Source organism: Callorhinchus milii, unplaced genomic scaffold (genome assembly GCF_018977255.1).
Source record: "Callorhinchus milii isolate IMCB2004 unplaced genomic scaffold, IMCB_Cmil_1.0 Scaffold21, whole genome shotgun sequence".
In the NCBI taxonomy this organism is placed as follows: domain Eukaryota; kingdom Metazoa; phylum Chordata; class Chondrichthyes; order Chimaeriformes; family Callorhinchidae; genus Callorhinchus; species Callorhinchus milii.
The window spans coordinates 7,989,474-8,013,143 of NW_024704762.1; the positions used below are offsets into that span (position 1 = coordinate 7,989,474).

Consider the following 23,670-nt stretch of genomic DNA (forward strand, 5'->3'; position numbering starts at 1 on the left):
TGTTTCTCGGGATTGGATTCCGCGCTGCCGTGACGCTAGACTTAACTGTTTGACAAGCCTCTGTTCTCCCTAGACATATTATTATGATAATTTCTCTCGGCTTGTTGTTGAACTTGATTTTGACTTGTTTTATTGGGTTCAATATTTCGAGGTCACTTGCTTGTAAGAGGCAAGACAAAAAAAAAAGCCCCCCCTCTCTCTCTCTCTCTCTGTCTCTCTCTCTCTCTCACACACACACACACACACACACACACACACTCTCTCTCTCTCTCTCTCTGGAGGTAACGTGTGAAATTAAGTATTCTGACTCAGTCTGTCATTTGTAGTCAAGAGGGAAAGAGAGGCAGAAGGAGATGGGTTGATCAAGTTTTCAAAAGAGGTGTCCCTATTTGTATTCCGCACTACCGTTTGCAATTCCGTGCTTGGATCATCAACCGAGAAAGATGTTAGTTAGAATGGCGTTTGTCCATCGGGGTTTTTTTGGGGGGGAAAAAAAAAGGAGAGGGAGAGAGAGAGAGAGAGAGAAAAAATATATATGCAAGTAGATATAAATGGTTTTTCAAGTCAAGATGTGGGTTTGAGTCCAACCCGTGTTAAAGTCACACCACGTTTCAGCGTCGCCTCGTTTATTTTTTTTTCGCGATTTTGCGGCTTTTCTGCTTTGCTGTTTCTCCTCCGATCTTAAAACTGTGGTGGAATTTTAAAAAAAAGAACATACGCAAAAAGGTAAGAAAAATGCAATGGATTGCGAATATACAGCGAACGTATGTGTGTGTGTGAGTGTGTGAGTGAGTGCACGTTTATATCTATGTATAATATATAGAGAGATGCGTTTGGTGAACTTAATGTTTCTCTGGGTTTTTATTTAAAATTAATAAATAACATTATAACACATTATTAACGTGCAGTCTAAGTGTAGATAAACGCGTATTTTAAAGGTGCATGTGTTAGTGTAACAGAGTCTGGACCAAATGCATTCAGCCATCGGTTGACTCAATGAAAGGCTTCTCTCTGGTGCATACCTTCCTGTTGTGGGTATATTAACTCCCTCTCTCTCTCCTTGTAAACCAAGAGTATTGACAGCAAGGCCCTGGTTATTCCTGCAATATAATTATATAATACTGTAAAAACACCCCGTTTGTGTACAGAAGACATGAGAGAGAGCGAGATGTGCACTGTACACAGTTACCCAGAGAGTGAGAAGCCTCAGTGGAGGCTCTCTCTCTCTCTCTCTCTGGCTCAGTCTGTGGGCCTACTTAGCCTCCGACTGAGCAGCTAAAGGATCCAGTGACCAGGTAATTAATCAAACGCCTAAAAAAACTTTTCTCTATTGATTATTGGAAGCTGTCGGACTGCCCCCGAATCATTTCCAATCGCCTTATCATTGCCGTTTCGTCTCCAGCTGCCACCGACTCTCCACATCGCCTCTGTTAAAGCAGCTTTTTTAGTCAAACAATCCGACAATTTTTTTTAGGGTATCTAACCGGTGACTTGAATGGCTCCAAATCAGTTTCAATGCAGGTTATGATGGTGCTTCTGTGGTTCAAATTAGTATTATGGATAACATAGCAAATTGAATGGGTGTTGGATACAGATGTGTTACTCTGTGAAGCCAAATTGCTAAAGATTTCCACTGGAAATGTAATCAAAGTATTTATTCCACCCCCACCCCCCACCCTGAGGTACATTACCCTGTGCAAATCAATAGATATTACTGTTTATTATTTACATATCCGCTAGTACTAGGGATGTGGCACAAAATAAAGGGATATACAATTGAAAGTCAAGTGTAAAGGCAACTTATAATATTGAATGTGAAATTTGATGATACTGTTTACATTCTCCTAAATGTGCTCCTGTCAGCGTGTTGGGTATACAGTCTGTCGAAATACTTGCCGAAATAGTGGGCAATGGTGTGATATGGGTGCGAGGCTTTAGTTTGAGATGTTATATACATATACATATATATATATATATGTAATACATATAGTCTCATTTGATAATCAGCCTTTAGACTCTATAAATCTACGCTTTCTTTTAGTTGTGAGTTATGTGCTAAAGACATTTCTCTGTAAATACATTTTGGGGCTGAAATCGGAATTGAAGTTTTTTGGGGGCGGGCGCAAAGGTGGGACATTTTGGCCAGTGGTCCAGGGCAAGATGATGCGCAAAGCAGATTAACTGCAATTCGCCTAAAATAAAGGGAATATTTGGTTTGCCTTTGAGTTGTACCATTTGCCTCCGGAAGCCTAACCCAAACAGTGGGAAATAATGTGGTAATGGGTGCGAGGCTTTAGCTTGAGGTGTTACATTCTCTGTCTCCATGTGCCTTTTTGTGATCCTTTGCTTCCCTAGAACATCCCCTCTCTCTCTCTCTCTATCGCTCTCTCTTTCTCTTCCCTACTCCTTTCACCCCCCACCCCCACTCCCCTCCCCCTCTCTCTCCCCCTCCTCCTCCTCCCCCCTCCTCCATTTCTCCCATCTCTTCCCCTCCCTTTTTCTCTCTTCCCCTCCCTCATTCTCTCTACCTTCCTATCTCTTCCCCTCCTCTCTCTTCTCTGTCTCCCACTCATTCCCACTCCCTCTCCTCTTCTCACCCTCTCCCTCTCCGGTTAGGTCGCTCAGTCTATTCTGCAGCAAGCAGATCAAATGCGAATAATTCTCCACAAAACTTCAGGTGTCTGAAACAGGTACAAAATTGACTTGGGAGATCTGACACTTTTCTTCGCTTAAAATGTTGTAGATTTCATTGCAGTCGAATAAGGCCCTCGGGAAATAATCCTACAAAACATCACAGCCGAAATGCTTTATATATTTTCATATGTAAAAATATGATATATATCATTTTAGAATTTGTACATGTAAATCTTTTTTGTGATTACTGCAAACGTATTGCAGCTATTTTGATGTCTATGGGTTTCTGTGCTTTGACTAAGTTGCATTTTATTGTGTAAATGACAGTGATTTCTTGAACATCTATCGTACAGTATCGATCAGTTCCATGAGTTTCAGTTTTATGGAGTTACAGTCGGTCTCAGCGCTGTGTATATAACGGATAGAGGCTCATTATTTAGTGTGTTTCTACCGTCCTGTAAAAGCGTGTTCAGGGTTGTATTTGTCTCCAGTTCTGATTGAAAATTGTCCCAACATTTTTTTCCAGATATTTACGGAAATGGAAGGCTGTTTATTGAAGGTAAATCTTATTTTTATATCTATACCTATCTGTTATATAGATTGTGTAATATTAGCGAGAAAATGTTACATCATAGCACGATTTAACCCTGTCCACGCCAGTGTGAATGATTGGCATCCATCTGACTTTCACATGATGGTGCATTATCCCTCATTCACAAAGCAAATGTAAGGAGGTATTCAGAGATGTAACTACAACACGGGAAACTGCTTTCAATGGTGAGTGAGTTGGGGGGCAAAATTCGACCTAAACCTCTACCTATCTATACAAAAAAGGAATAGATGACTTTCAGACAATACAGGTACATTGTTATCCGAATAACACGCGCAACAACTTGCCATTAAACCTTGGCATTTTCTAAGAATCTAAAACGTCCACACAAAAAAAAAAACACCTCCGCCTTTTCTAGAAGAGAAAACTCTAAATTCATCCCAAATTGGCTAGAAATGTCGACTCCGATTCTTCTAGTCTGCCCACATTTTTAAGGTTTTCTCATTCAATCCCTCTCTCTTTCTTTCTCTCTCCTCTATGTGTGTGTGTGTGTGTGATTTTATTCGTTATAAATGCAGACTACTGTAAGTATGTGCGCCTCAGGTCAGAGAAAGAGAGGGGGGAAAGAGCGACTGATCATATTTTTGATTAACACGACATGGGTTTACAGTTTAGTGTGGGTTATAAATAGAAATGTGGCTGGCGTCTCAACAGCGCAAAATATTCCTGCATTGCACACGTAGATTAATGTGGAGAGATATGTTATGTCTGTACGGTTTTGCACCGTGTGTGTGTGTATGTGTGTGTGTGTTTAGCTCACTGGAGCTATCGAGAGATGTGTATGTCCAACGTGAGCCTTGATGGGCTCGGTTTGAAATTTTGCTGTGGGTTCATTGCCTGTTGGTGCTATCCTTAGGAGTTTGGGCGCAGGATAGATGTTTTAGGTTAAAACAGCTCGATTTCCACAACGACGGCCACGTGAACCGTTTCCCCATTTCCGGCTTCTATTGAGAACTTTTTAAAAATGTGCATTTTTTTTTCCCCAAAAAATCCACCCTTTTTTTCTGCCCTCGATCTCTGCCCTCGGTACAGTTACTTCGGTAAGAAATTGAGCATTTTTGAGCCATCGCGTTACCATCATCCATACATTATCCCTTTTTATAGACTGTCAGAAGACTCCCTTTTACAGTTCTATGAAGTTTTTTTACACTTCCAGAAGCCCACGGTGCATATAAAGTGACTTGTCACGGATGGCAGTGAACATTGTCCATAAAATGTCCCGTGTCTATAAAAAAAANGTGCATTGCTGTCTATAATTGGTACATAAGAATTCATATATGTTTTCAAATATATCATTGGATTGGATTGTATTAACCATTTAGTAACATTGCGCTACTCGCCAAATCAAACCAAACCAAACCAAACCAAGACACCCACAGAAAGCGTCTCCGAGCACCGTCTTAGTTTTTTTCTCAAAAAAATATAGAATTGATTACTAAACCGCCTGGTGGTGCTGATGGCGATGGTGGATGGGCATGAGTCTCTGATACCTACCAGGTCCTGTTGTTTGTAGTCGGCCGATGAGAGGCAGGCGCCAGCCACTCAGCTAGGGTTTTGGAGAATTTCTACAATCTCCAGTTGCCATTTTTACCACTTGCACTTGGTAGCAAATGACTCGAATCGAAGTCAGCGAGGTTTTATACGCCAAACCCCTATGCCGCGGTAGAATCCAGATTTCTTTAAATAAAAAAAAAGAAATTAAAGTAGCAGTTGTGATTTGCATTGGAGTTGGTTTCTGGCTTCCTACACACTCTATAAAACAATAGATATTGTCTATGCAGTCTGTTGTACAATGCTGGACGGTAATTGTAAAATTCTACATCTATCTATCTAGCTATCTATCTAGCTAGCTAGCTAACTGTCTATCCTATTTTAATCTAACTCTATCACACACATATACACAAACACACATACATACATGTGCATGCGTGTTGGATAGATAGTTAGAACATTCTGTATGAATTAATATGTACAGATTATAGACATGTATATACATTATAATTATACACTGTCTAACCTGTACACATACCGTCTAACAAATACACATACCATCTAACCGCTACAAATACCATCTACCCTATTTACATACTAAGCAATCTATACACATATTATCAAATCTATACACAGACTGTCTATATATATCTGTGCTCACTATGTACATTATTAGCTGACAATTGTGCTTGTATTTATTTAGCCTCGTTGTTACAAAGTTAATATGTACCAATTAAGCATTCACATCGGAGCACCAACAATGCAAGGGAAATAATAAATGATCTTAAACTCTTACAACACATCACCTTTATTATAAATAAATAAATAAATACATAAATTAAAAAAGCAGATCCCTATCAATGAAGGCTGTAGTGTGCTCTAACACACTTACTATTATGCGGAATAATTTCTAGTGGAGCTCTTGCAAGATCCAATCTGAAAAGGCAACAAAGATAATTCAATAGGTTTATTGTCTAATAAATTCCCAGCTAGTACAGGCTGCAATAAACTAACGTAAAGCGTTTCAAGTATATTTTGCTGTGTATCTGATGCGGAATGAAGTGACTAGGAATCAGAAAAAAAAACATTTAACAAAATATTTTCTAAGAAACCTCGTCTGCCTGTAAAGTACAGTAGTGGGAAGATTGCACGATGACTTAGGTTGGCTTTTGAGGGGAATTTACTGTTAAACCTTTAGTTAATGTAGATCTGTATGACATGGGTACAGAGCTTGTCTTTAAGGTGGTGATCATGATGATGTGTACAAACACAAACTTGTGTCTCGGAAGCCTGGCTAAAGTGGCTTGCAAGTTGTAAAATACCATTTTGAACAATGTAATCAGAACTGGTACTTGGGCTCAGCAGTAATCCAAGGCAGTGTTGATGGTAGACCAGCCTGTCTGGCTCTTTGTTGAGACTTAGAGGTGTGGACACGTCCTCAACTTTGCCAGCCCAAACCCTGTTGGGTAGAGCAGTCCAGCTTGAATAGGTACATAGTTGTGAGGTCACCTGTCCGAGTACGGGGTTGTTGAGAAATGAATCGGATGTGGTTTTTACAGTGGGATTGGAACTAGGACTGGTTCAAGGAAGAGAGAGAGAGAGATTGGTGCTTATGAAACTAAGTACACGTGCAACTGCTATCTGCTGTTAAATTTAATGTAATGAAACAGACAAATGTCGAAATTGGCTTTTCAATAAGATGTAAAAGATGCGTCAGTTGGGAATGTTCAAACATTCTTGTCAGCAGTACCTTAACACTCTTTCCCAGTTTCCGCTTCGTTTTTTGTGTCCACTCAATACAAAAACTGGGTGGAATCCGAGAAATGGCAGCACAGGAGGCAGATATTCTGAGCATCGACACGATGATGGCGATAGTTCCTCCATTGGTTCTGTACACTCTAATCCCAATTCCCTCCTCTTCACTCCTACTTTTTGAACTGTTCCTCTTCAGATGCGTATCCAATTCATTTTTTAAATTTATGTTCTTAGAAATCGATGCAAACTGTGCACTGAAACTGGGGCATTAAGCAGTTAGTTACCAGTATTGTATCAGTGACAAATCTATTCTGAAGTTATAAGTGGGGCATTTCATCCCGCCAGGGATCTGACCTGATAATTCATGAGTGAGTTTTATGCTCAGTGGGTTATAGTTATAATGCATACATTCAGCACCACATCTCCGGGAGGTGGTGAAATCCTATTAAAAGTGTATTCACATTGAATATGACCCAATATTGGTGTGTGTGTGTGTGTGTGTGTGTAGACAGCAGGAGAAACATGGAGTAAGGAGATTTGGAAATTGTTTGGAAGACTAGCTTTCTTTCTCTGAGATGTATCTAAAATAATCTTTGCTGTTGTGCCTAAGCATTTACTTGTATAAATATATATATATAAATAAACAATAACGTATGGCGCTGTTTCTCCAAAAGAATGTTAGACCTCGCCTTGCCTTCCAGCCAACTACAAAAAAACGCTTCGTAATTAGACGGATCTTAGATTACAGAGAAAAAACATTGCTCTGAAGGGAGCGATTTTGGGCCATTGGTCTCAGATCCATCGCAAGTTGAGTTGAATCCAAGCACAACCCACACTCTCCAACCCCTATGTTGTTCCTTATAACCTAGAGGCGATGGGTCTGTACTAACTGATGCAAAAAGTCAACACAGGGGTAAAACAAAATCCTCATTTTTATTCTGTTACAGATTCTCCATACACAGGCCCGAAAGACCCAGGAAGAAAAACCCTGTGCCCTTAAGTCAATTTTCACAGGTAGCTTGTGCATTTTTATATATATATAAAAAAATGAAGTCAAGTAGTTTTCTCTATCTAGATTAGTAACACGTGATTTAACATTTGGGTGAATGAGCCTCATGGATTATATGGTGAAGCTATTTGGACTATTGTGTTTCCTGTAAATGTTTCTCTTGTTGAGTAGTTTTGCTCAGCGATTGTTTCCAATACTTCATTATCGATCACTTTTAATTGGGCGAAAATTACCCTCAGAAGCAACTGACAGGTATCAGGCTCCTGATCTCCAGCTTTCCTTAAGCACCAGAGATATTACACCTTAAATATTTTAAGAAGCGTTTATCCAACCTATGGACCCTTCCCCTCCCCACTCCTCAGGTTGAGTTGGGTTTTTTTTTTGGAAAGATGGCTGATGTTTTTCATGCCTGGTCCAAACAGATCTACATTTGATTTGATAAAACGGAAACTATTCTTATTTAGTATCCATACGTTTAAATAAGGGCGACTATGGACTGCAAACACGACACCTGTGGAGTGATGGTGGAGGGGTGCAATCTTGTAACCTGGAACACACCTGTAGCGTTGGGTGTCACCTCCTTTCTCTTTCCCCCCACCCCCCCCACCCCTCTCCTCCTGGAACCCCCACCCCTACAGCTACCCAAACCCGTTCCCATTCTGCTGCCTTCGTGTGAGTGAAACTTGGTGCATTGATACCGAGAATAATCGAGCGTGAGATGGACACAGATCACTCTGGAAGGGAGTTCTTTACTTGTACAGTCAGCAGTGACAGATGTCAGCCTGGGATCAGCAGGGTTCCTTATTTTACTGAAATGCAACAAATGACATCTGCAAAATAAGCTGGATGTCCCCCCCCCCCTATCTCTGTCCTCCCTCCCCTTTCCCAGTGGGTGGATCTGGATTAAGACCATGCGTGTGTGTGTGTGTGTCTGTACGTGTGTGTGTGTACAGATAAAGGAGACTCGTTGAGGTGCAAGGTTGGAGTGCAGTGTCTGAGAGATTTAAACCACGAGAGAGTGATGAATCGTGACGGGCAGTTACTGTCGGTGTGGAGTGGGAAATGGACTCTGCATTGAGGGCAGACACCGGGAGGATAGAAGAACACGGCTATCTTAAGTTTCAGGTATCCGAAGGTGGACTAGGTATGGTGTATGCATGTGTGTGTGTGTGTGTGGGGGTGTGTGTGGGGGTGTGTGGGTGTAGAAGAGTTTCCAATACAGCACGGCCGCGGGTACAGCTAAACTGTCTCGTTTAAAATGCGCTTAATAGCAGCTTCAGTTGGCTCCAAATACGTTCGCATTTCCTCCGAAGATCTGCACGTGTTTAATAAAAAAACCCTTCCGTGGTTTACACATGCAGCCACCACAGGGCACACAGCGTGCAGACACCCACCACCACACAGGATCCACCCACACCGAACACAGCCGAGGTGACACGAAGATACGTGTGGCAATATGAGTGCATGGGTGTACATGTAAACTGCACATGTACACACATGGATGTACGGAATGAATGCACCATATATATCGTGGGTACACGTTATGCATGGTACACACGTGGTGCACATGTAAACGCACACATTGATCCGGATTCATTAATATATAATAATAAGTAAACGCATTCATGTAGGTGTGCGTCATAGACACAGGTGCAGGCGAACCTACACACATGGACATGAAACGCACACTATGTACGTTGCAGAGTAGCAATGAGAGGTAAACCCCACAATCTGAGGGCGTGTTTGCTGTTCGTGGGCGTGTAACTTTGAGCAAAAACGACCCGAGGTGAGTTGTGACTATTTGTCAGGTGCTCTCGCTGTTTAGTGACTGCAGGTGAGTGATTCCTCTGGAGGCCATCAGCTCCCTATGTAACAACGCTGTTTCAATTAGGGTTGGGGTTTTATTTATCACGTATTATTATTAATATCTAGTTTCCAAACAGCTAGTTTCCAAAATGGCCATCTCTTCCCCCCCCCCCAACCCCCTTGTTATCATCTGTCTGGATTTGGGGGGAAGAATAAGCATAGTGTTGGCGAGTTCACAATGAATTTTGATATAAACTGCACAGAGCTGGAATAAGAAAGCTCCACGTTTAAATTCCAATCGCTGAAGCTATCTCACTGTTCCTTTTCCGAACTGCCTCCCCCAGAATTGTAGACGCATCCCCTACAGGGCCGGGAAGCTTGGGATATAGAAATATACGAGTTTATGGTGAAGCTGGTTGGTTGGTGGGTGCAGCTAAAAAATATACATTTTTGTTTTAAAAAAGACGATGTTTGACATCTGAAGAGAAGCACAAACTACAGCAATACATTCGGCAGGAAACACAGTAAGGTGTGTTTTTCATGCCGTGACCGTTATACATATATATATTATATATATGTGTGTGTGTGTAGACTCGTGTTGAAAAGCTTCTGAAATGAAAATTCCCTTAAATGGGTCTTTTAATGGTACCACATTCGGTTGGTCTTGTTTTTAGAGCCAAATTGAGTTAATGGCTGCGATTGGATCTGCTGACCAGCGCTGGACTTGGGGATATCTACCCATTCGTGTCTATCTAAATATCTATCCAATCTATCCATCTGTCTATCAGTTCATCTGCTGCATCCCTTTATATACATGGGTGTGGAATTGACTCTACATATTGCAGTAAAAACAAATTAATCACTCAGTCCACCACGCAATTGGCCGCCACTGTTTCCGTTTCGCCCACAAACGCATATGCCCTACAGTCAATTCATTTACAGTATATTCTGTGAAGCGCCTTGAGACGTCTCGAAGATGTGATGAGGCGCTATATCAACTGCAGGGGTTATTATTATTATTATTATTATTATTGTATTGTCGGGCCTAAAACTTCCTAATGGGACTCGTCAGCTATTTTACACGGTGCATTTTCCCTTTATGTTACATCATTACACGACGAGATGAGTTTATTTGGATTTCACAGTTAATATTGTTGTTATTTGTGTAAGATTGGGGAAGGTTCTGTGAGGCAGAATGAGCTCTGGTGTAAGAGAATGGCGCCCAATAAACAGTTCGGCCCAACTAAACCACAGCATTTTAATTGCCTGCTGATTAAAAACAATATCCAGTGAATCTCGCCTCTCAGATATGTATTACTCGTGTTCCCCCCCCCCCCCCCCCCACCCCCCCATCCTGCCACTGCAATGCAAACAAAGCGTTCTATACTATCTCCAAAATATAGACGGCTTCGGTACCACCCGCTCTCTGTTAAATTTGGTAACTGGTGTGTTATGTGCGTCTGGAAAGTATTTGGTAACTGGTGAACCTGTGTGTGTGTGTGTGTGTGTGTGTGTGTGTGCAAAGTTTTGTGGGAGTGGGTGGCGAGAGGGAATGTGGTGTAAAAGACTCGTGTACACAGCATTCACGTTTATGTGTGCGTTATGTCAGATCATTTTCACGCCTATCGAAATAGTAGTATTTGTTTTTTTTAAAAAATATATACAAACACCCTTGTTCACAAGATGTGTGATTTGTATATTTATGCGTTTTATATATCTATATGAACGGTCAATAACAGATACAGTAGTGTTTTTATTGGGTGCAAAACACACTGAAACGTGGAGGAAAACAGTCTGATTTTTTTTGGATGCATTTTATTAGATGTTCAAACCCCCGCAATATCACTCAGGCTTTTTTTTTAAAAAAAAATCCAGAACCCTCTGCAAGTAGATTAGGGTTCGCTTTTTATTATCTGAAAGGGTGGCTTATAGGGAATCTTAACACGTTTGGTTTAGAGTTGGCCCGTGTTGTAAATCTATCGAAAGAAAGACCACAGGAAGAGAAAGAGAGAGAGAGAGAGAGAGAGAGAGAGAGAAGACGGGCAGTCAATGAGGAAACTTTTGGCCACAGTTAAATGAAACCTGAATTGGCTCGTCTCGTCTCTCCGGTCATATATATATATAAAAAGGAAGGGACATTTCCGTATTCATTGTGCATTGCAAAAGGCACACAAAGCTGTTTGTATTCCCTGGAACTCGAGGTTAAAGCTCTATGTGTGGTTATGTATGTGTGTTTGAATGAAACAGAGAACCAACATTTATTACGATGCCTGCACAGTATTCATAGACCGCGCATATATTATTATTTATGTTTAATACAGCACTGTATTAAACATGAGGTTACTGTTCAGTACTAAGTATCAGATGTTCTATACATAGATATTTAATCCTTAAGGGGTGGGAAGGGGGTGGTGGGTGCAATTAGTTCCGAACTGGGCTTCGATTGTACAACAACCAAGCTTTAAATAAATTCGTAGGAAGCAGTGCTGAATGGATTTGGTCTGTAGTTATAATTGTATTTTTAAGGCAACACGTTGACGCAATTTTAAAAAAAAAATCCTACCCGATGAATGTTTTTTTAATATATATATATATACATAAATAAAAGTGGTGTGCTTTAATTTGTCTGCACAAATTGTGTGTGTGTGTGTGTGTGTGTGTGTGTGTGTGTCTATCAGAATTATATCTCGATCAGGGTTTGGTCCATGGATTAGAATAGAACCCACTTAAATCTCTCCCCCACACACACAACACCCGGTTTTAGTATCGCCTGAAAATTCCTGAAGCCCATTCAGTGAAATTCATTCGAAAAATAAGCGGACTTTTTTTTTTCTTTCTTCTTTCTTGCAAATCCACGTGAAAGGGAATAAATAAAAAGGCATTTTGGGGAGGGTCGTTTAATTCCCGTGTGCTCGGATTTGCTTTAAACTTGAAATAATATTACCTAAGGTGGGGTTTAGGTGCTGAGTGAGAGAACTCTGCTTATTTAGAAAAAAAGAGGTGTTGGGGGAAAACTTATCTTTAATTTGTTTGAATATTTTGTTTGAGGAGGGGGTGGGGGTGGGAGAATTTCAGGCAGTTTTCGATTCTGTTGTGTCAAATGAACACTGGGATTTCGTGTTCAGTCTTTTAACTTTTTCTATCTATTCCCACTAACTTCAACGCAGTAACACAATCGATTCTCCCAATGGTGACTACCTTTGTCCAATCTGGTCCATGTTCTTCCTACATGCCCATTGCAGTTATCTGTACTGAATGAATACATACAGTGGGGGCAATCGTGTCATCTTCAAGACTGCTTTATATGGCTATATAATGTTTCATTTGGCAGATCATTAAATACACACACATCCCCCTATACACACTACTCGGTTTTTTTTTGGAACCGATTTTGCTGTAAACTTAACACAGGGCAATGTCCCACAAAACACAAATGGCTGTAAAATATCCCAATATGAGCCCCACTAACCAGATATATTGCTGAAGAGAACCAAGTCAAACAGGTAAAGCTGAAACGACTCATTTTATTACATACATGGTGTTGAGATACTGACGTCCTATTGTCACAAAATACTATTCCTTCCATTGTAGGTATGGATTGGATATTTGCCCCCCCCCCTCCAGCTAAATAACTTTTAATTGAGAACAACAGGAAAAAATCCCACCCACCCCTTCCTTAATGGCCATTGCGTCAGATAGGCAAGAAAACTAGGCGAGAAATATCAGATTAAAACCCTCAATAAATGGTGCAAAACGTCTTGGTAGTTCAAAAGCATATACTGTGAATCATCAATAGTTATGAAAGGATTTGGGGGGGGGGGGAGGAGATGTCATTCGTGTGGCCCCATCATTAGATGGTTATTTAACAGTTTTTTTTAAAAAAAAGTTGTTGTGAAAATGGACGTGAAGGGTTGCAAAGAATAGAAGAGAAGAAGAGACCGTTTTAGGTGAGGCTTATTTTGGAGGTTGAAAAGCTGTAGATTTGAAGGAAGGGAAGGCCAAGAAAAGTGAGGTTAGAAATTGTGAGGAACAGGAGAGGGAAGTTCAGAGAAGCAACGACTAGAGAACCATTTAGAAAATAGAGACAGATGGACGAGAACATTTATGGCCAGTGAGGTAGAGTAGTAAGAAGACATATTGAATGAAACACAGGTGAGTGTGTGAGAGGCACAAATCTCCTCAGGTGCAGAAATGCAATTTACTGTATAATGACTGAGGCTGTAAAACCTGCACAGGTATGTACGTCTAACAAATATTTATCCATTTGTGGTCACCAAATGAGATTGCACACTGTGTGAGATTGCAAGTTTCTCTCGCACGAACTCTGTGTTTAGTCTATATGAGGAGTTTTTTTTTAATTATTTGGTTTAACTATAAAGCTAAACAAATGCCTGATAGCTTTTACCTTTCCCATGTGTATAATAGTCAAGGACTTTAATTAATTCATTCATTTACTGATTGTAAACCTCGGAAACAATGTGCTCATTTCCAACTTCAACAGCAAATCGAGAGTTTGGGGCAACAGCAGATTATTGTCTTGCAAACAAATATGTGAAGCTGTGTTGACTCCCTCTATTAATAACACTGTGCAACTTTGAATTCGTTCTGGCTATCCATTCCTGTTTTCGTTTAGTCACTTTGCCTAAATTAAAAAGGAAGAAATAATGTGTAAATACCATTAGATAATGTTCTTTTTATCCTCGGTGGGTGGTGGTGGGGGGTGGAGTCACTGCATTGGAAGCCAAAAGATGAGCTAATGCGGTGTCTTTTTCTGAGTTTTGCCCTTCGCCTCTCTACTCTCTAAATGTTGAAATCTTTTTGTCTCACAAAAATATATTTTATTTCCTTGACATTTTGTAAAGAAACGCGACAGAAACCCATACCCCCCCCCAACGTTTACTGTGAGCCAGGCTTCGAATAGCCAAAGCATTCTGGGTTTAGATATTATTGGCTTTATTTATGTCGGATTTTGTTACCTCTTTCGAGAAATTGAAGGTTGATTTTTCTTCACACTTGGAAAGAGTAACTCCCAGCGAAGGAAGGAATTGTTTGCCAGTCAGAAAAATATTGCTTCCTTGTGTGTGTGTGTGTGTGTGTGTGTGTGTGTGCGTTTTTTAACATTATTTTTCTGTCAATTCTGAACGAAAACTCCAATCCTTTTGACGATTTCCATTTACGTTGTACAGTCAATATTTCGCTCCCTCGGATGGTCGATGTCTGGCCTTAAAACACACACTCACGAGTTATGTGCGACTATAAGTCACCGAGTTGTATAAATGTTCATGGCGATTGCAGGGCCAAAAAAAAAATGTTGCAACGTGTTTGATGAAGTGCTACTTCTCTCGAGGTCTCTGATGCTTATTAAACATGTGGATTTATCTCGGATCAGAAATGGACCAGAACAAGCGGAATTACTGTGTTCTGTCCTCCTACAAATCCAGGTCTATCAATAGCAGAATTGATTTAAAAGAGAGACAACATCCCAATATCTCAACTGGGAAACCAGATTGCAAGCAACTATTTTTTTTTTGCAAACACTAGCAAGGTGTATTTACAGGGACACATCTACTTTATAAGGTGCATTGCGATGGCATAAATTCAATAGAAATGGCAGCGAATAAGCTCCCTAACACACAATCACAACTTTTTTTTATTCTCAGTCGAACGAGATAGCCATTTTGCTGAAAAATACAGATTTTTCTCGCTGTGTATATTGAATCCATATAATATGCATCCATACATGGATTAAAGCATATGAATTATTTCCTCTGCCCCTATACATAACGATGAGAAGTTGAGGGGAAGCTTTATATGGGGAAATTGCTCAAAATGTGTTGGGTTTTGCATGAAAATATCATGTAATACAATTCTGTAATAAAATGCATTCACAACAGTAGTTTGGGCTGCACTGAACTATATAACCAGGGCTTGAAAATCTGGTCTATGTTATATAACCAGGCTTACAGGGTAACCTGACCTCTTTTTGATTATATAAATGAAAGTGCTTACAAAATAATTTTAAATGATTGCCCCCCCCCCCTCTGCTGGAAGTGAAATACTCTGTGAAATGCAGCGAAACCCTTTCCCTATCTGAGATAGCGTACACTTTACCAGATACTGAATTCGCATTTTGTCGGAATTATTAGTAGTAACTGAGGTTTATAAAACTTGTTTTACTTTTTTTAACTTAAATATATAATAATGAAGGGTAACAGACCCCCCACACCCCCCACCGCCCACACACACACCAAAAAAAAAAAGCCTCAATCCTGTTGTTTACGGTTTAAAATGCTTCCCATTTCCAAATGGTGTCATTTCGTGCGAGTTGCACCTCTCAGTAAGACTATTTTTTTAATGTAATAAAATTAAAACGAGTGGATGATTCCGTTTACTGTAAAGGGACAGGGAGTTGCTAACCTGTTTTTGCCTAAATTTTGCCCTAGGATTTTGAATCCTGTGAATGCACAAGGGTTGGGTGAGGTAGAGAGAGAGAGAGAGAGAGAGAGAAAGTAATTTCATTTTAGGGGAAAAGAATCGTATTTAATTGTAAGAATTGTGCAGTATCAAAATGCACATGGTTTAAAAGCGTTTACAGTACTCACTCTGATGTGACTCATCATTTACCAAGCCCAAGGGAAGAAGGATATGGTGACAAAGGGAGATTTCGAGGATATTTCTAAAATAAAACATATCTTAACACGTTAACGCTTGTTTCTGGACGTTACTTTCTCTCTCCAGTAAAGGTGTCGTGAAATGGGAATGGGCCTTGTGTTTTTTTTTAATGTAAATTCAGGATATCTTAAATTTAGGATAGAATCAGACTATGTTACAATAGCAGCCCACACAGAAAAAGAACAGTACATGTTTTTTTGTTGTTGCAGGATGGGTCAGTAAAGCTGAAATGTATATGTAATCGGGAGAAAGCTCCATAAACATTCATCAAAATAGGGTATAAAATTACAAGACAAAATGACACTTTAGGCTCTGATGCCATGCAGACAAATCGTGTTCATATAATTCACCCAAGATAACCACACTATCATTTGTCCTTTGCTACACAGGTAAATTCACGTCTATTGAGAATATGTTTCTCTCTCCCTTTTTTTTCCCTTCATATTTTTCTCCTCCCACTTTACTTTTTGCACCCCCCCCCCCCCCCCCCCCCCCCACCCCAACACAGGCCACACCACACCTCCACGTTTTATTTTCCCTTCTCAGACTTCCTTAGCCGCCACAGTGCAATGAGGGTAAAGAAACACAACCTCAAGCAGGTACCTGTTCCAGGTGAGATTCCCACTAACTCCTTTGCAAATGCACACACACACTGTATATGTGTGTGTGTGTGTGTGCATTTGTATTTGCACTTGCAAAGTGCATTTGTAAAGTGCATTGTTTCAGATAAGCACAAATACCACAGCAAATACTTTTTCATCTCTGGAGCTGAGTTTTCCCATGTGTACGGTGTGTTTTTGTCCGTGCATAAATATATATATATATATTTACACCCCGTGTTTTGAAAGCTGCACCATAACTTTTTTTTATATATGATAGATATTATTCTAAACATTAGTGTTATCGTAGCTAAATATATATATATATATATATGTGAAGGCTGTACTCGTCTACAATTCATGTCTCTAACGGTGAGTCGGTAAGGAATATACTAAGAGAGAAAGAGAGAGTTGCAAACTGTAATCCGAAATTAATTCCAGTTCAATCTTGTGCTTCGTGTTTCCTCACTGGAGCCAGGCTTCCCTTAATTCGACCAGGGAAGGGGTGGTGGTGGTTGGGGGTGGGGGGGTGGGAAGCAAAAAAAAACCTTACCCCTTAAAATAGTCCATCCTTCGTATTTCTACACATTTCACATTCCCTCCCCACCACCCCATCGCTAACCTGCCTATTTCAAGACACCATTCCAACGTATTTATTTACTACCCCCCCCCCCACAAGCCCCCACCACCCACCTCCCCCCCCCCCCCCCTCCTCTTCCCTGGAATATCTCAAAATGAATCAAAAATACTGATTTTCTAAAAACAAAAGATGAAAATCTTTTCAAATATTAGTATAGCTTCATCCTGATGGAGTTCCAAGTCTGGCTCTGATTGGCTCACTGTTATTTCTCTCTCTCTCTCTCTCTCTCTCTATATATATATATATATATATAAATTCTCCACACAGCGAATGTGTAAACAATAGACCACTGACTTACTATTGATCTATTCTCGCCTGCAACTATATTGGGTGTGTGGATCCGATTCCAGTTTCATGTATACCCAATCCAGGTGCTGATATTTAGAAAGTCTGGTTCCAATTGATGGAGAAATTTAACGAACCAGATAACTGTCTCGTATTTTCCAAACACTGACTATTCTAAACTATTGTACTTAATGCTTAGGATTTCCCTGTGTCCCGTCCAACAAACCCTCTCAGTTCAGTTGGTCATTCGCTTCATTGCTGTTTGAGGGGGTACTGTTCTGTGCAAATCTGCATTTCCCTACAAATATACAGTCTACGCTTTCACAATAATTACTGGGAAAGCACTTTGAGACTTGAAAAATGGCCTATATCAAATGCAAGGACTTTTATTATTCTGTTTGCAACATATTCACTGGAGAATCTCAATCCAGATGCTGAATTGTAGTGCTTCTTTTTTTTCCGTGTAACTAAGTTTCTGTTGTAAAACGGATATAAACTAATAATTAGGGGCAGTCAGTGATATCCCTGCAAACACAGACCAATCGATTCGCAAACTTCTTTTCACACTTCGAATTTGCCAGGTGGATTGCATCCGTTTCTATTGTAAAATATAAATGCATTGCAGAAAGAGAGAGATTGCTGTGGTTTTATTTATATATTATACACTCAGACATAAAACTGCTTTTATTGTGACGTTTATTGTAGATTTAGAGAGCGAGGGAGAGATGCATCATTGTGGCCACATACATCTGGAGAGATATTTAACATTGTAATAATTAATACCCAAAGAAAGAGTTGTACATCGTGGGAAACTGATGTAGAGTACATAGAATGCTAAATGTCGGTGGACCTATAAGAGCAGAGCTGGAAACTAAATTCAAATGTTACAAAGTTCTTTAATCTTCAGGTTTGGACAACATGATGCATATTTTCTGCTTCACGTTACCACAAACATAGCACAAAAGGTCTGACCACAGCTCTGCACACAGGGAGCGATGTTCAGAGGGGATGGAGGTGTGGTGTGTGGCTGTCGTGAGTGAGTGAATGAGTGAGTGAGTGAGTGAGTGAGTGAATGAGTGAGTGAGTGGGTGAGTGAGTGAGTGAGTGAGTGAGTGAGTGAGTGAGTGAGTGAGTGAGTGAGTGAGTGAGTGAGTGAGTGAGTGAGTGAGTGAATGAATGAATGAGGAAGGGCACATGCATTAGCGGTGGGGTTTGTGCTTCTGTGATAAACACATGTTTGTGTGTGTATGTGTATGTGTGTGTGAGAGAGAGAGAGAGAGAGAGAGAAAGAGAGAGAGAGTGTGTGTGTGGGTGTGTGTGTGAGAGAGAGAAAAAAGCCTTTGCACTTACTTTGTACGTGTGTTTGAATGAATGTCACTGCGGCGTAAAATGTGACCAAATAATTGCGTTTGGGGAAGGAAATACCAAGTAAGAGTTCATTTAAAAAGAAAATCCCAATCCTGCTTTGTATTTGGGAAGCTTAAGCACGCAGTCTGATCGTTGGGTGCAATTTAATTACAACATTTTCGTTGTTATTGGCTCGTAGTCATTTGAAGATTCGCTGTATTGATGTTATTTCACTGAAAACTGAAGTTATAATCATTGGGCGAGCACTGTAGGAAGCGAATATCCTTTCCAACGGCTCTTGAAGAAAAATGCAAGGATTATTATTGTGAATAATATAATGTCTGTTCGCGTACATCATCACAAGGGGTCAGAGGGAAACCCTGTGTTATGTGAGAGAGACATTTCATGTGTTTGTTCTCAAGAAACACATACAGTATTGGGTGAACAGAGGGTTGAGAAATTAAGTCTCAGAAACGGGAGGGAGTGTTTATATGTACATAATGTATATATATACTGAATATTAGAAAGATGATTAGCTTTTTCATTGGAGAATCGATCATTCTTTCTCAGGATACAAGTGATTTCTGCCCTCTGTACTTTGCGAGGACCTCTTACGGTGTAACGTTGTGAAGGGGGTTAGAGATGTAAGGAACAGGTCGAAAAGTTCAGTTCACATTCTGAGTCGTTGGGATCCAAACTCAAAAAGAATTTCCAACTGTCTCGTTTGGGACGAGACTGACTCCTTTTGAGTGAATGTACCGGAATTTTGAAATTCAAAGTGGTATTTTTTTTCCTCTTTTCTTTCCCCCCCACTGGTGCCTCTCTGTCTCATCATATTCGGTTCATTTCTTTTTCATAATTTAAGGCTCTTTGCTCATCAAACGTTTCCAATGTAATCCAAGGCTGAGAACTCAAGCCATATTCACGTGGCGACCCTCAATGCTATCAGTACTCCTTTTTTTTTGTCCTCTCTTCATTCTACTCATTCCATTTAATCATTGCTCACCAGAGAGAGAATAAGAAGATATCTCTACAATTTGTGATCGGCTATTTTCGTTGTTATGTACACAGTGCAAGTTGACCCAATTAAAACCATTTACACATCATATAGAAAGAAAGAACATGAATCTTTCATAGATCCTTTCGAGTCAAATCACTTTATACTAATTGCTGTGAAGTGGAGTGACTGTTTTTTTAAAATATATGAGCAAACACTTGCATTGACAAAGTCCCACAAATGGCCGTAAAGTGAATGACCAATTAATCTGGAAGATTGTCGGCCAGCAATCACTGGGAGAATCTGCCTTCTCTTATTGAATAATATAATAATATAATGCAATCCACTTGAAGATAGGCAGAAAGGTTTTAAGGTCTTATGTGAAAGACAGCACCTGACAATGGGATGCTCCCCCAGCACTGCACTGGAGTGTCAGACTAGGTTGAGGAGTTGAAGTACTGATGTGGGGCCTTGTATTGACAACCTTCTGACCCAGCGGTGAGAGTGTCATCTACTGAACTAAAACCACACTCAATCATGGCAACGGGGTGAATAGCGATGGATCGTTCCTCTTCTTTAACAAAAAAAACTCGTGAAGTTTCATGCCCAACAAATCGGCCCTTGCCAACTGAACGGTTACTGTTTTTACATTCCTTAATTATGCTAATTTCGCCCACAAATATACAGTCAATTCACTTTACCGTCTGTTCTGTGAAGCGCTTTGAGATGTCTAGAAGACGTGAAAAGCGCTATATCAAATGCCAGGAATAATATTATAACTTGTGCAAAATGAGTAGACAAAACCACTAAACAAAGAAAATTATTATTGATCATTGCTGTTTTGGGGACAGTTTAGCTGCCTCTATAACAAAAGTATCTACAATTCAAATAAACTATTATGCGAAGCACATTGAAATGTTTCAAATTATAAGGCGTACATCAAATGTCTTCCAGTTATTGCAGGCTATGGCAAACACTGACTTAATTGGTGTAGTAGTTTATTGGTACAGTTCGATTTTCTATCCTTTTTTTAAAAACTGATCATCTTTTCATTCTCCTGATCTACCAGTGAGTTTATCCATCCAACAGTTGATTTCAGCATCTGAAATCATTGTCTTATTTATAAGCATTCTTATGTGTGTCTGCTAATTGCACAGTCATCACACCTTACAGTAAAATCCTGTGAAGTGCTTCAAGATGTCCTCCTGACGTGAAAGGTGCTACATCAAATGCAGGGATTTTAATATTCTTCACAGGATAGGATGAAAGGAGTGCTGTTGTGGGGACCAGTGTGGGATATTTTAGATTGCCTATTTTTTGCAAACACGTTGTCCATTGGCAGGAGTTATTTATATATTTTTTAAAAGCGTCTTTGTACCAATTTGCGCATTTCCATTACAAGGGAAGTGGCCAAATGCTTTTCTTGTCTCCAGAAATAGCATTTTAAAACATTTGGCCAACATTTGCAGGGGATTGAAATGGAAGAGAATTCTTTGCAAAGTCTCTCATGTCGCCACTGCTTCCTCACAACTGCTCACAATTGTTCAGATGTTCACAACCGCTACAGTCTGTACTTTGCACAACTATTCTTTTCTGAATAAGAATGGTTGGGATTAATTGCGAGAAGTTCCTGCCTTGCTCCCTATAGATTCTGGACTGGGCACAAGGTGGGAAATGTATATAAAGACAACCCAAAGGCACCTTCTACACCATTTGGCAAATAGAATGAATTCATTACACCAATTAGCATTAGGAAGGCATTAATAATCCAAATATTCCCAGGACATCTAGCGATTGTGCTTACCAGAACACTTTTACTTATTAAAAGAAAAAGAAAAAAATAAGTCAACTTGCAATGCGAATTCCTGGGAAGTATTTAATCATGATAATAATAATAATAATAATAATCCTTGCATCCGATACAATAGCGGCTTATCGTGTCGTTGAGACGTCTCAAAGCGCTCACAGAGTATTTTGTAAAATAGATTGCCTGTGCATTTGAGGCAGAAGAAGCGAATAACGCGGAGGCAGACTTTAATCAAGTTTCCAGCAGGGTGTAGTGACTGTGTGTGTGTGTGTGTGCGTGTGGGTTGGAGGGGTGCGGTGGGGTGGGGGAGAGCTGAGCTCATTGCTGTGTATCAATACGCATGTCAAATGATGGTGACATCATCATCCCATTGGGTCGATTGACCTTAGACCCAGAGGGGAAGGACCAGATACCATTGAGTCTGCTCTGCACATGCTAATGGTAACCTGCCCCAATCCTTTAAGACCATGGTAGTCAGTCTGGGATGATGGCATGTGATCAAGACTTCCTGCAGGTACTCTCGGTCTAAAATACTCTTCTTAACAGTGGGGGGAAAAAGTTTGAGAAAAGAAGTGTTGTGTGTGGCTCTCAAAAGTTTTGCAGCCACGCAAAACTTCCTGATATCTTTTTGGGAGGGAGGAAGGAGAATTTTTGAATGGAATCCTTATTGTAAGTTGTTGCCATAGCAGCCTATGGTCTCTTTCTATTTAATGCAACCAAAAAAAAAAAGAGTTTTTTAATTGCAAAGGCAAAGGGGCCGGAGTGAGGAGAGGATTTGTTGCCTCTCTCTGTTGAGAATTGGGTAAAGGCTGGACTTATTATTGCTAAGAAAAAACATCTGTGTGTAGCCTGCTTGCTGTACGACTTGTTGATTGTATACATATATATGTATATATAAGGGGTTTTCATTCAAGAGCTGTGTTGATGTACAATTGAAGGGAAAAAATGTACTATACATCGTCTGGCCGGGGGTCTGTAACGATCCATCTGTGTGTTAAAGTTATTTGCTTTTTCGAAAACGTTTCGTGTGTTTGAGAATGAACTGTGAGTGTAGTGTGTGTGTGTGTGTGTGTGTGATAGATAGAATTATAGATTTTATATATCTACATATATATATTTTATATATATTTTATATATATATATGTAATCCCGACTTTATTGACTGAAAGACAATAAGTTGCAGCATTTCTCTCTCGACTTTTTGTGATGTTTTAAGAATTGCTCTTAGATCCGTGGTCAACTTCTATTGTGACAGATTAATTCGCTTTCGGTGATGTTGTTGTGACTGGGGAAATAAAAAAAAGTAAAAATTGCGGGTGAATTTGGGCATCGCGATTATTCCATCCCATTGAAAAGCACCTAAAGTTTTTTTTTTAAAGTTAAAATGATATAGATTTATTTTTTAAATTTTTTTTTAAAAAATTTAAAAAAAAATTAAAATAAGTTACATTGCACCAAACTTCTGACTGAAACCCAGAAGGTTTATACATTTTTTTAAAAAAATCAAATTGAATTCAATTAGTTTTGCACAATTGGACTGGATTGATGTGAATCAAATTGGTAGCTTCTTTTCAAGAAAAACTTTAAATCACAAGAAATATTTACTACGCGCACACACACACACACACAACACTATTTCTCTCCACGAAGACTGTGTGTGGGGGCGATTTGAGAAGCTTTATCAAGAGGCCAGTTTTTCTCTTTGGTTTTCTAGCTGTATGAGTGTGTTATACCTTCATAAAGCTAGACAACCGAATGTAAGAACGGCTTTGAATTTCAACCCTGTGGATGGAAAACGCCGAGAGAGGGATGGAGAGAAAGAGAGAGAGTGATGAAGAAAAAAAAGAGGTGAAGAAGAAAGAAGAATTCAAGGGAGACGTACACATACACACGTACACGCATCCTTAATTGAAATAATAATCTTTTTAAACAATATATTAAGTTTCGAAAGCGTCTTATCTGCTCTAGGAGGCTAAGTATAATATAATATAATAAGTCACTTATATTAAAGGGGAATT

The 23,670-nt window shown here is 39.8% G+C and overlaps 1 long non-coding RNA gene across 1 annotated transcript in view; it reads left to right on the top strand.

The window, feature by feature from the left end:
* The first annotated feature begins 279 nt into the window (after positions 1–279).
* LOC103181988 overlaps positions 280–23,670 on the top strand; it is a 51,403-nt gene continuing 28,012 nt past the window's right edge. The window contains exons 1-3 of the long non-coding RNA XR_488267.2: positions 280–726; positions 3,161–3,193; positions 7,438–7,504. This is a non-coding gene — a long non-coding RNA (uncharacterized LOC103181988). The remainder of the gene's footprint in view (positions 727–3,160; positions 3,194–7,437; positions 7,505–23,670) is intronic.